Below are 14472 nucleotides of genomic sequence, written 5' to 3'. Positions count from 1 at the left end.
TTTATCCCTCTCAAGCCCAGATCCACTGAGCCCTAACCGCTTCCTAAAATATAATCAGCTAACTTTGCAAAGAGTTATATTTTAATAAATCTCCGAATCCTGGGATGGCAGGATTGGGGTAAGAGGAGAGATTGGGTTGACTGGGTCTGTATTCACTGGAATTTAGAACGACGCGAGGATAGCTAATTGAAACATATTAAATTCGGACAAGGATGAACAGGCTGCATGCAGGGATGTTGTGTCCTCTGGCTGGAGGGTTCTAGATCAAGGTGTCACACTCTCAGAATACAGGTTAGTACTGAGATGAGGAGAAACGTCTTCACTCAAGAGTGGAGAACCTGTGGCATTCTCTACCACAGATGGCTCTGGAGGCCAAATCACAATGTAATTAAGAAGGAAATAGATATATTTCTAGGCGGGGGGGGGGGGCGGGGGGGGCTCTTATTGAATGATAGAGCAAACTTGAAGGGCCGAATGGCCTACTCCTGCTCTCGATGTTTCTAACAGGTGTCCATTGCTCCATCATATGCATCTACTAGTTAATCTGTAAGAACCAATGCTGATGATGTGCACAAACCAAGACACCGGAATGCTCTCCTCATGGTTGAAGCATGGACCAACCACATCAATATTCATAGGTTTGCTAGGTGGTTGAAAGAAAAGGATATGGGAACATGTGATTAGTGGGGCGCATGTGAAGGCTGAACACCAACACGGATAGCTTTGGTCAAAGCAATCTAGGAGATTAATTTAGCAACTCCTCCTCATTCAGCTTGACCACCAGTAGACTCAAATCTGTAGGATTCTGAGCGAACAACAGAAATCTTTTGCAATCATACAAAATCTTAGAAGCATTATTTCTCTTTGCCAATCCCTCATCACAGGTTTCTAACTGAGTGCTGAGTGATGTGGAGCTGTGCAAAAATTAGAAACTAAATGGCCATAAATTTATGGAAATGTGTTTCCAGAACGAAACATACAACATTAACAATACTACTCTGAAAGGAGATCAGAGGATTACACCCTCACGTGCATTACTGTCCTTAAATGCATGTCCAGCCACTGTTTATGCCTACATATACAATCATGCTTCTCTTAAAAAGTATAGTAAAGTTATTCAACAATATGATTGCACAACACACAAGAGAATGGCCCTGACCACATGATGCCCTGACAATATGATGCCCTGACAATATGAATTCCACCATGTTTTATTCTTTTTGTCTGCCCTAGCAGCTTCACTCACACCCAAATAAAAAGATTGTGGGTTCCAGCCCCACTTCGGAGACTTGAGATCAGAATCTAAGCAGATATTTCCATGCAGCACTGAGACACAACTGCAGTACCAGAGGTCCTGCCTTCCAGATTAAATATTAAACCAAGATTATTTGATATCAATGTTGGACATGCATTTGAGACACTGGAGTATATTCTGGTCCCATGGCCAAAACCTATGTTGATAGTTGAGGGATATCTATCAAATTATAATTATCTGATAATTTACCTCATTACTGTTTGTGAGATCTTGCTATTAGTAAATTAGCAGTTGTATTTCCTGAATTTGTAACTATGCGTCCTTGGCTAAAAATACACATTCTTCCTTTAATTGTCAGACTGCACAATCAAGATAAACTACCTATTATACTGCATGCAGTAGTCTTGAAAAAGGAAACACAAAACTTAAGAGCAGCTCAAAAATGTATCCAACAAACATTAAATGATTAACTAAATCCTTTATTAGTTCAAGTTGCAGAGAGGTCTAATTAGATCATTTATATCAGGCAGGCTGTTAAATAGTTTCAGTATTTGAACAACTTTGGGAATCCCTGTCTCAGCTTTTTTGTATTGGTTAATCATAGAATTAACAGAGCAGAAGGAGGCCATTCAGCCCATCAAGTCTGCACCGGCTCTTGGAAAGAGCACCCTACCCAAGGTCAACACCGCCACCCTATCCCCATAACCCAGTAACCCCACCCAACACTAAGGGCAATTTTGGACACCAAGGGCAATTTAGCATGGCCAATCCACCTAACCCGCACATCTTTGGACTGTGGGAGGAAACCGGAGCACCCGGAGGAAACCCACGCACACACGGGGAGGATGTGCAGACTCCGCACAGACAGTGACCCAAGCCAGAATCGAACCTGGGACCCTGGAGCTGTGAAGCAATTGTGCTATCCACAAGGCTATCGTGCTGCCCTGTTTAGGCCTGTTACAATTAAACACAACAGGTACAAGAATCAGGTGTCATTAATAAAACTTCTTATATACAGTGGTTGTATTCAAGTTGGTTAGGATTACATTCTGGAGTTCAGAAGAATGGAGGGCACGGAGAGAGATCTCATAGAAACCTATAAAATTCTAACAGGCCTAAACAGGGTAGATGCAGGAAGGATATTCCCGATGGTGTGGGAGACCAGAACCAGGGGTCACAGTCGGAGGATACAGGGTAGACCATTTAGGACAGAGATGTAGGAAACTTTCTTTGCCCAAAGAGTGGTAAGCCTGTGAAATTCACTACCACAGAAAGTAGCTGAAGCCAAAACATCATATGTTTTCAAGAAGGGGTTGGATATGGCTCTTGGGACAAAAGGGATCAATGGTTATGTGTTGAAGGCAGGAACAGACTATTGAGCTGGATGATCAGCAATGGTCAGAATGAATGGCAGAATAGGCCCGAAGGGCCTACTCCTATTTTCTATGTTTCCCTAAAAAAGGGAATAGGTCAACAAATGAGAAATTTATACCTTGGCTTTACCTAATTATACAAAATAATGGCCGAGGCAATACTAAAAGGATGGGTTTTATTTAGACATAGAATTTACAGTGCAGAAGGAGGCCATTCGGCCCATCGAGTCTGCACCGGCTCTTGGAAAGAGCACCCTACCGAAGGTCCAAACCTCCACCCTATCCCCATAACCCAGTAACCCCACCTAATCCCCATAACCCAGTAACCCCACCCTACGGGCAATTTTGGACAATATGGGCAATTTAGCATGGCCAATCCACCTAACCCGCACAACTTTGGACTGTGGGAGGAAACCGGAGAACCCGGAGGAAACCCACGCACACACGGGGAGAACGTGCAAACTCTGCACAGACAGTGACCCAAGCCGGAATCGAACCTGGGACCCTGGAGCTGTGAAGCAATTGTGCTAACCACCATGCTACCGTGCTGCCCCAATGTGCCCCAATTTATGTGGAGAAGACCAAACAGATATTATAAATACGAATTTCTCAAACATAAAAATGCAACACTTGAAATTACATCACAATATATAATTTCATGAATTAGCATCAAAGTGTTGACACTTAATGAAACTCATGGCATGTACAGAAAGACTGGTGTTTCCAAAAGGCTCCAGGAAGGTTGCAAAGATAAAGTGGCAGCATGGTATGACACACAACCCGAACACAGAAGGAGAAGGCGATTCAATCCGTCATGTCTGCACCGGCTCGCCAAGTAAGCATTTCACCTAGTGCCATTCTCCTGCCTTCTCCCAGTAACCCTGCAGATTTACCGAATTCCCCCTGAATGCCTCAATCGAACCCGCCTCCTCCATACCATCAGGCAATGCATTCCAGATGCTAACTACTCGCAGCATAATAAAGGTTTCATCTCCTAATCGCTTTTGCCAATTACATTAAATCTGTGCCCTCAGGCTCTCAATTGTGTCACGGGTGGGGACAGTTTCTCCCTAACCTAATAATTCAGAGATCCAGGGATCCAAATTCAAATCCCACCACAGCAGATGGTGAAATTTGAATTCAATAAAAATAAAATCTGGAATTAAAAGTCTAACGATGACCAAGAGACCATTGCCGATTGTCATATAAACCCATCTGCTTCACTGATGCCATGTAGGGAAGGAAACCTGCCATGCCTACCTGGTCTGGCCTACATGTGACTCCAGATCCACAGCAATGCGGTCGACTCGGAATGCCCTCTGAAATGGAGGGCAGTTAGGGATGGGCAATAAATGCTGGCCCAGCTAGCAACGCCCACGTCATCTGAGCGAATTTTAAAAAAAATCATAACTAAAGTTTCTCTCCAATGCCGTCACATCCTTCCTAAAATGCAGCATCCAGAACTGTATGCAATACTCCAGCTAACAGGAGTTGTCCTCATTTTATCAGTCAGGTATTTTGTAAGCATATAGTTGCAGTGCCAGTTTCAGTGTTAAATATGTAGTGAGAAGTGATTGTGCAAGCATGCAAAGTGGTTGCCATGGGGACAGGTAGCACACTCATCGATGCTGACACCAAACAGCCGAGCATTTTCGGCTTTTACCATGCGTCAGTGGTGTAGCCTGAGCAAGTTTGTCTGCAGGCACAAGAAGAGTACTCGTAAAGGAAAAATATTGCCTTTTACAAGGACATCCACCTATATAAATATCTAACATCTAAATAGATACTTTGCCCTGGGGTTAATTTATTTGCTAATGTGGCATGATGATGTATAACAATGTCACTAATGTGTCCACAATATACAGCCTGGCACATAAACAAACGTCCATCCAATCCTCAATGGTTCTGTGAAGCTTTACAACCTGCAATGCCACATCCATTGATTTCATTAATCCACTGGGTGTACTCTGTGTCATATTGCACAATGGAAAATATGCTTTCTCCACAGCAGCAACTGTTGTATTCAAAGCCTATAATGGCATGTGAAGACATTTTCACATACTGAAAATAAGACTCGTTTTATTGATCCTAGCATAGATCACTATATAGAATTCAAAAGGAAAAAGAATGGTATTGATTAGGTAACACTACTCACTACTAGAAAGAGTAGTTAAGGCGATTAGTATGGATTTATTGAAGGGAAGCTAGATAAACACACGAAGGAGAAAGGAATAGAAGGATGTGTTTATGGGGTTAGATGAAGGGTGGGAGACTCATGTACAGGATAAACAGACATGGACCGGTGGGACCAACAACCCGTCTCTATGCTGTAATTGCTGTGCAATGCGTAGCACACTATAAAAAAGTTAGCAAGTAATAAAAAAAATTCAATTCACAACAGGAACAGAAGAGAATACCTGCAATTAAAGTAGACTTCTATATAACAGCGCAGTGGCACAGTGGTTAGCACTGCTGCCTCACAGCACCAGGGACCCGGGTTTGATTCTTTAAGTGACTGTCTATATGGAGTTTGCACATTCTCCCAGTGCCTGCGTGGATTTCCTCCCACAGACCAAAGATAAGCAATTGATCTGGGTTACGATGATAGGGTGGGAGAGTGAGCCTAGGTCGGATACTCCTTCAGAGGGTCAGTGCAGACTCAATGGGCTGAATGGCCTCCTTCTGCACTGTAGGGTTTCTATGGGAAAGGGGAGATAGACAAAATTTACAGCACTTAACAACAAATATGCCAGTGTTTTAGAGTCAGAGTCATACAGCAGAGAAATAGGCCCTTCAGCCCATCATGTTTGCGCCAGCCATCAAGTACCTATCTATTCTTATCCCCTTTTCCAGCACTTGGTCCTTAGCCTTGTATGCTATGCGTTTCAAGTGCTCATGTTGAGGGTTCCCGCTTCTACCACCCTTTCAGGCAGCTAGTTCCAGGTTCCCACCACCCTCTGGGTGAAAAGGCTTTTCCTCAAATGCTCCTTAAATCTATGTCCTCTGGTTATTGGCCCCTCTGCTAAAGGAAAGGTTTTTTTTTTCTTTATTCGATCCTGGGATGTGGGTGTCGCTGGCTGGGCCAGCATTTATTGTCCATCCCTGAGGACATTTAAGAGTCAACCACATTGCTGCGTTCTGGAGTCACATGTAAGTCAGACCAGGTAAGGATGATAGATTTCCTTCCTTAAAGGACATTAGCGAACAAGATGGATTTTACAAAACCGACAATGGTTTAATGGTCGTTATCAGACTTTTGATTTCAGATTTTTATCTAAAGCAAAGAGCAACAGCCTGTTCAGTCTCCCGAGAGAGTTAAAACCTCTCAGTTCTAGTCTCATCATTGTGCACACATCCCAGTACTTCCACGTCCTTCTTTTATAATATAGAAACCAGAACTGTAGACTATGCTTTAAGTGTGGTCTAGCCATGGTTCTTTACAAGGTTAACATAACTTAGCTTTTCAATTTCTATTCTACGAGGCCCAGTGCTTTTGGTGGAAAATTGTCTGACTTTTCATCTGCAATGCTCCTTTGAATTACTTGCATCCCTGGATTGCTTTGTGTATCTATCACATTTAGTCTCTTATCTTCTAAGGAATATGAGGATGTAACTTTCTACCTCCCCACTCTATTTTACACCAAACTATCCATGCTGTAAGTTAGCTCCTTAAGAGGTAAAGTCTCTTCCATATCACATCTTCTGCATTACCCCATCTGCTCTCTTCCCGTTACTTCCTCAAAGAATTCAGTAAGATTGGCCAAACACAATCATCCCTTTTGAAATCTGTGCTAGTTATAGATGTTTCTCTATTACATCTTTTGAGTAAAGAATCCAATATTCTTCCAACTACTGACATTAGTCTATAGTACCCTAGGATTTGCTCAGTCTACTTTTTTGTTTGTAGGAAAACCTTACTTTATCAATTATCTCCCTCCTTTCTTGGCATCTTGCAGGTGCCACCACCACACTCTCATCCGAATTTTAAATCAGTCCACCACTGGCAGCCATGCCCTCAGTTGACTTGGCCCCAAGCTCTGAAATGTCCTCCCAAAACCTCTCCACCTCTCCTATTTTAGGTTGCTCTTCAAAACCTATTTCTTTGACCAAGATTGATCATTTGTCCTGATATCACCTGCTGTGGATCTCAGTGTCAAGTTATTTTCATGACAATCTTGCTAACTCCTTCTTCAAGGTCAAGTAGATAACCTGAAACGATGACAACAAATGGAATCTCTTGTAATCTTTTGATCACTTAGGAGAACCCCTTTATTTCCCAGTACAATTGAGATACCAAGACAAAGTGCTTCAATTTATGAATATGCATTGCTCTCAGCAAACGTCCACCCTGCCAAAAAGCATTAATCTAGCAACATATTCCTCCACAAGCATCAATGACACAATGGCGCAATTCAGTGGCCGCATTGTGCTCTCGCTCAACGCGGCCGGTAGCACTGCGTGAAGCCTCCCGCGGGCCTCCATGGAGCCTCCCGGTAGCCTCGTGCCTTACGAGATATACCCAAGCCCCGCGAGGCGCAGGAATCGGAACTCTGCCCAAAAGGGGCGGGACAAAATGGCACAGGCTAAAGTAGGTCCTACTTAAGGCCTACTTGGTCGGATCTACCAGCCTCCCTTGATCTACCTGCCTTCCCAGGGAATTACAGCCAGGCACCGATCAGTGTTGGTCCACAAGAATGTGGGCCAGGCGGAACAGCACCCGGGGGTCTCCCGGGCCATTTTAGGCCCCTGGGTGGTCAGGGATAGTGCAGGGTTGCCCCCTGGCTCTCCCCCTGGAATGTGGGCACCTTGGCACTGCCAAGGGTCAGGGCCCGAGGGGGACATGCCCCTGATAGGGGGTAGGGGGGTGCAGGACCGGTAAATAGGGCCTCTGGGAGGTTTTTGGGGTGGGGGGGGGGGGGAAGACGGGTCCTGGTTGAGGGGCGGTACTATGGGGGGCCTGAAGAGTGGGGGGACCCCATAGCAGGGTGCCGTCACTTGGGGGGGGGGGGGGTAGTGCCCATTTGTGTGGGGGTGACATTGCCCATGGGTGGTGGTGTGGGGACCTACAAGCTCACTTAGAGCTCAGGGCACCTTTCAAAATGGCGGCCCTATCTCAGAGTTCAGCCCCCCAGTGCTGAAAAAAACTCTTACGGTGTGGGGTAAACGAGTGAGAAACTCCCCAGGGCCCAAAAAAGTGACCAAGTGTCATTGGGTAGCGGTGGGGAACCCACCGGCAGGAAACTCCCTGAAAAACCTGCCACAAATGAACTGAGAAACTTTTCCATTGAATTCTGTCCAATGGCTGGATAATGTATGAAAATTAAAATGTATGTAATGATAACGAGCAATACATCCACAATTTTCTTCCTCATTACTAGAATACAAATGTAACCAAAAAGTCTGATGACATCAAGTTGCATTTGCTCCAGATACAAAGATAAGAATCTGATCTGACCCACTTAAATTAAATCTCCACAGCAGGGAGTTCAGATAATGAACAGTTTCTAGGCCACACAACCACACCGAAGACCACAGAATTTAAAATATGTTTCAAAGCTTCTATTGTGCTGCCTGTGTCATTTTCAAACTGTAACTTCATCAGGTGATACACAAAGGATTCAGAATGAATTTTAGAATGAGCTTACGGTCTTGCATATCTTGTAGTTACTAATCCAGTCTTGGAATGAGCTTTTGCCCCTCCTCTCTTCAAGAACCTCTCTTATGTTGAGACAGGGCTCCGCAAGATCTGACTGGTGCTGCGCACATGCCAACCACCTGCAATGGCTTGTCCAACTTGCTTTCCATCTTCACATGCCTCTCCTAAATGACCATTGTTTGAAATTCAAACCAAAAATGTCAACAGGTCAACCAACCTAAGGGATTGGTTTAGCACAGTGGGCTAAACAGCTGGCTTGTAATGCAGAACAAGGCCAGCTGCGCGGGTTCAATTCCTGTACCAGCCTCCCCGAACAGGCGCCGGAATGTGGCGACTAGGGACTTTTCACAATAACTTCATTGAAGCCTACTTGTGACAATAAGCGATTATATTATTAACCATGAAGGGAACCACAACAAAGCCCACACAGCCCTTTACGTCCATGCACATAAGTTTCATCAAGATTAACTAGGCAGAAATCGGTGTTGCAGTATTGAAACAAGCCAATTTAGGATATACCCTAGGGTATTCCCATTCTCCATACCTTTACATATTCCTTCTCTTTAAGTCAATGAGGACTGAGAATTCTGGTTAATTTCTCCCAGCCTTCACCCAGGAACATTAAAGGTAAACTGCAGCACAACTATTGCCATTCCCCTGAATCAGTAACCTCGATACACGCTGGTAACTGAACCTAGAGTTTTGTTAGTCAAGTCAGTGTAGAACTGAACCTTGGGGGAGCACTGCTCCTTCATTTTAGTAGACCACAATAAAATATTAAGCAAAGTCAAAACTGGAACTTCAATAAATTGCTGCAGGGCTTATTCCTGAGTAAAACATCATGTGCTACCTCATAAACTGAGGTCAAGGATAAAGCTCAACACCCAGAGGAATTACCTTTTAGGGATAGCAGGCATTCAGTTTTTTCAACTAATTAGTGACTGCTTTTAAACTCGTGAAAGGAAAGTTTTATGCATAGGTGCACTGCAAAACTTTGAACATACAATTTAGGAGTAGGCCACTCTGCCCCTCAAACCTACTCCACCATTCAATAAGATAATGGCTGAAGGGTGGCACAGTAGCACAGTGGATAGCACTGTTGCTTCACAGCGCCAGGGTCCCGGGTTCGATCCCTGATTGGGTCACTGTCTGCGCTGAGTCTGCATGTTTTCACAGTAACTTCATTGCAGTGTTAATGTAAGCCTACTTGTGACAATAATAAAGATTATCATTTGAATGTAACCTCAAATCCACATTCCCACCTACCCTGATAACCTTTTACCTAACCTCCTCCTCCCCTCCCCCCAACTTTTCACCTAACCTCCCCTCCCCCGCCCCCAGCTTATCAAGATATATCTACCTCTGCCTTAAAAACATTCAAAGACTCTGCTGCCACCACCTTTTGAGGAACAGAGTTCCAAAATTACCACATAAACCCCCAATCCCAGGATAATCTAGTCCACATTTCTATTTACTGAAGATATACTTCCTAAATCTCTTATTTTCATTTGTTACCTCAAAATTTATATTGGTGTCACAAAATCAGAAAATACTGGACAATTTCAGCAGTTATGACAGCATCTGTGGAGAGAGAAGGGAGCGGATGTTGAGTCTGGATGACTTTTGTCAAAGCTGACAAAGTTAGATTTGTATCCGTGGCTTCCAGAAGACTTGAGGCAATCAACCCTTTTATACGGTATGGAGAGAGGCTGGTTTTAGGGAGATGTACAAGAAATTCACAATATTTTATTGTGGTCTACTAAACTGACTTGACTAACAAAACTCTAGGTTCAGTTATCAACGTGTATCGAGGTTACTGATTCAGGGGAATGGCAATAGCTTTGTTGTGGTTCCCTTCATGGTTAATAACATAATAATAATCGCTTATTGTCACAAGTAGGCTTCAATGAAGTTATTGTGAAAAGATTCAGGCAAATATATTAATAAACTGTGCAATATTCCAATTACTCTCAAGTTGCAGTCAAATGAACCGTGCGGTATAACCTTTCAGTTTTGAGAGGCTCATTTATTTGACCAAGATATTCACATTTTGGGGTACCGCCAGCTGATCAGCCTGTTTGACCACTAGAACTAATCTTTGACCTCCCCTGTACTTATATGGGTTCAGGAAAGAAAAAGATACCAAGAGAATTATTTGATGCATCCTTAGCCATGTCCATAATCAGATTGCAAAGGTCTAAGATCCTCAGCTGTACAATAGCTGTGCAATTCCCGTACCAGCCTCCCCGAACAGGCGCCGGAATGTGGCGACTAGGGACTTTTCACAGTGACTTCATTTGAAGCAGACTTGTGACAGTAAGCGATTTTAATTTCATTTTTCATTCAATAGAAAATGCAGGGATTGCTAGCCCCCACTCCCAAGCCACAACAACTCAAAACAATGGACAGGCCCCATAGAAGTCTCAGTCAATCTGATGTAGCCAGAATTAGACCCTTAGATCTCATGCACATCTGCACACCTATTGTGGCATTAGCCGATAAAACGTAAGCCCCAGAAGTTATGGGTAAAAGGTTATTACTTCAAACAGCATATCAAGTCTAATCAGTTCCAAGCACATGTTAACATATTAGGAAGTACAAATTAAATTATCACAGAATATAAAAATAAAGCACTTTATAAGATACTGATATTAACCACTCAAATTCTTTATAAAGTTACAACCCTGAACAGCATATTAATTAGAGCACTGAAAAAATATTCTCGAGATGATGTTTGAGAATGGCAACGTAATTGGACATACCAGACTGACTCAGCAACTGAACATCACATCTCGATTGCAACACCTCTGAGCTCACCATTCGTTTTAAATCTAACTGCAAGTTTGCAGGAGCACGAAATTAAAAGGCTGCCCCCACCCATCCTTTATGAGGAGGACGAAAGAGAGGGAATTAAACAGAATCCCAGTGCACAATTTCCAACGAGGAGATAAATCACTGCACGGAAAAGGTAACGATGATTCGTTAGCATCGGAATGCCTCATTAGCTTGCATGTTTACCAACAACAGCGAAGGGAAGAAAAGCTTTGCCCAACAACTTTTGCAGTGGGCAACCCTTTCAAAAGGTGCTCTCTCCCTCTAGCCACCTGTATTTAATTTGCAGCCGTTTCACTGAGTGGGTGGTAAGGGAGGGGAGAGAAGGGGGGGGGGGGATGTTATTACGGTCATATGTTTTACCCAATTTTTTTGGGGGGGGGGGTGGAGAAGAGGCCAGAATCTTTCATTTTGAAAAGGCCATCAATGAGCTATCGTGTGCCTCACAAGTGTCCCTTACCTAGCTCCTAGCTGGCTCTCCGGCTCCTGCTTGTACCCGCTGCTCGAGCTCGCTCTCTCCTCCTCCGGCTGCTCTGCAGCCGCGCGCCCGGCTCCTTGACGACGGGGAGGGCGAGAGGGAGGGGGCGGAGCCTGGATGGCGTCCCCTCTGATTGACGGGAGGCGACGGCCAATCGCAGGAGGCGGCGGCGGGCGCTGTCGGCCAATGCGGGGGGCGGGACCACCTGCGCCAGCCGCCAGGTGGGGAGGTTCAAGGTGTGAAGGTTTAAGGTGGCTCCCCCGCTGACACAACTGGCAGCAGCAACTAAGCTTGTCAACCGAGATCAGGCAAGCTAACGTTTAAGCGCTCCTCGTTTTTTTCCCTTTCGCTACAAACCTAACAGAACGTACTTTAACATTTTTAAATTTAAAATTAAGTATTTTTTTGTTCCTCCTGTCACCTCCTCATGATTTACCCCAGTGAGCTGTGTAAAAACCACAAACAAACCGAGGCACTGAATGAATGGGACAGGTCTCCACGCTCCTCATTCAGCCACCACCATAGTCCTGCTGCTGACTTCACCGATTTTCATTCAACCGTTACTTTATCATTGAAATGAGGACACAATGCATGAAAATAACCTAAAAATAACCCTCAAGTCGTTTATGCGAATCCCCACTTTTCAAGGATTAGTTTCTGATCTTTATAAACCTGTGAATCGTAAACTATTTAGGAAAGGTGAAAAGGGAATAAACACTCCTCTTGGCCAGTCATCCCCATGAGGTTTGCCAGCACCGCCATCGCTCTGATCTACATTCCTGACGTTACAAAACTGTATTTCCTGAAGCCAGCAACTAAAGGGGTACAATTGGAGCCTCGATAGTGAAACATGTTGGGGAGAATCGGAACACTGGGCCAGTGGCAGGTGAATGAACGCAGGCTGAGCACCCCAAAGCTGCCACCTCCTCCAGCCATCAGATATCTGTTTACTGGCAAACGTAAATTTGCATCGGAAAGGGGGCGCTAAACACTTTAACTCGGGGGTTAAATTAGATTATAAATGAAATCCGGTCGAGAACTCCCGACATTTCCATTCAAGGTGGAAATTAGATTAGATCGCTACCCCAGAGTCACAGTGCTACAAGTATGTTGCAGTCATTTTAAAGAATAGCACAAATGGAAAGCGTTTCAAAACTAACAAGAGGCTAGAGGAGGAAACAGATTTAGCGACACCTTTTGTTTATTTCGATTACACAACCGGCAATTTCATCAACAATGAAACCTGTGTATGGTACGATACAGTGGCCTCAAATCCACATATCATTGGCATTTACCGCTTGATGCACTGAATAAACTGGTTTTACCCAACCCCATCCGATTTGTAACTGATGTCATTCACTGTGCAATGTAAATAGCCCAATGCCAATACCGACCCTTCAAAGCTTTTATACAAAGGCTGGACTCTGAATCGTGATATATTACATATAGTAAGTGTATATGGAACTTGGGATCTGACTCTAATATAAACGATAGCAACTATGTGGCACTACTTCACTGACAGTCCACAACCCCGAGACAAGGATCCTTTCATGCTGAGCATGAAGTTGTATGCATCACTCGGCCGTGAGCAGATGGTTTATTTTTACATGCCCAGATCCTCCACCGCGTCCTGGCCTGAATGCTAGAAAAAAAGTAAAAGTGTGCGAGACTTTCTTGCCACCACCGAGGGCGGCGTAGGCAACACAAAACTGCGGCGCCAGCTGCTTCACGCATCATGTGCTCCCCCTTTTTCATTATTTTAAACGTTTCATTTTCTTACCAGGCTTTTCCTTTATTCCGCCCCCACCCCCTACGATAAAGTGTTGCCCGATCCGGGATTGTGGGAGGTGCCGCAACTCAGTCCCCAGGCTGCCGAAAGAGAGCCGCTGAGTTGTCCAGGCGCTCTGCTGCTCAGTGATGTGTGTTCGTCTGCTTCCCTCAAGCCAACCCCCGCCTCACCACCACCACCAGCCCCCGAAATGCAGTTGGAAGTTGTTGAAAAAGTTCAGTCCAATCCACCTCCAAACGTCTGAGGTCACTGCGGCAAAACGTCGCGATACTGAAGTGCAGGAGAGACGAGGAGATGGGAGACTGGATGTGTTGTTTCTTAGGAACTGCAGGCTTACCCGGTCAGCGAGAGAAAGCTTTAACTCTTTACCACCACCACCCCCCCCCCCCCCCCCCCCTCAAGCAAGCTCTTGAGGAACCGGTGGTCAAGGATTCTGCGTTTATTATAGTTATCGCTTTGGGTAGAAACAATTCTCGTTCTTTGTGGCTTATCTTTATTTGTAAAATCAGCGCATGATGATGGAGAGAGGTAATGATTATCAGGCATGCAACGTGCTCAACAGAAGCGAAATCCTGCTGGAGATATGAAATATATACCAGAAATACTCTGCAGTCCACAAGGAAAAAAACAGTTCTGGCCAATATTCTTATTTCCCTGTTTTACTGGTGTTCCATTTTGAAGTATACAAAACCAGTATTTTTATTTCCCCATTTTACAGTTTTTTCCCCTTCTGGCAGATTGTGCAACATCTGTGCAGAGATACAGGCTTAACGTTTCAGGTCAATGGCGCTAATCAACACTGAGGAAATATAGAAAAGGTTACAGGTTTTGAGCAAGTGAAGGGGAGGGGTGAGGAAAATCATGCAACCTTTTGTCGTTTAATTTGCATTCAATATTTATCACAGACATCCCTTTTGCTCTTCCTTGCCTTTCACTTGCTCAAAAGCTATGACATTTCTTGATTTCTCAGTTCTGATGAAGGGCCATCGACCTGGAAGGTTAATTCTGTTTCTTTCACCACAGGAGCCACTTCCAGCTGAGTACTTCCAGCACTTTTTGTTCAGAGTGTCTGACTGAGTAAACCACATT

The 14472-nt window shown here is 44.3% G+C and overlaps 1 protein-coding gene across 6 annotated transcripts in view; it reads right to left on the bottom strand.

Annotated features, from left to right (window-relative positions):
* The window catches only part of sipa1l1 (signal-induced proliferation-associated 1 like 1), a 586476-nt gene extending 572913 nt beyond the window's left edge, over positions 1 to 13563 (bottom strand). For 4 of the 6 annotated variants that reach the window (XM_072486108.1, XM_072486095.1, XM_072486090.1 and 1 more), the window contains exon 1: positions 13375 to 13563. The gene's annotated coding sequence lies outside the window, so the exon portion shown is untranslated. Of the gene's footprint in view, positions 1 to 11576; positions 11686 to 13374 lie in introns of those variants that run through there. The other 2 variants (XM_072486123.1, XM_072486101.1) reach the window with 1 other exon arrangement.
* Positions 13564 to 14472: the final 909 nt, after the last annotated feature.

The sequence above is a fragment of the Scyliorhinus torazame genome, chromosome 2 (assembly GCF_047496885.1).
Source record: "Scyliorhinus torazame isolate Kashiwa2021f chromosome 2, sScyTor2.1, whole genome shotgun sequence".
Classification (NCBI taxonomy): domain Eukaryota; kingdom Metazoa; phylum Chordata; class Chondrichthyes; order Carcharhiniformes; family Scyliorhinidae; genus Scyliorhinus; species Scyliorhinus torazame.
This window is presented reverse-complemented; position numbering and strand designations above follow the sequence as displayed.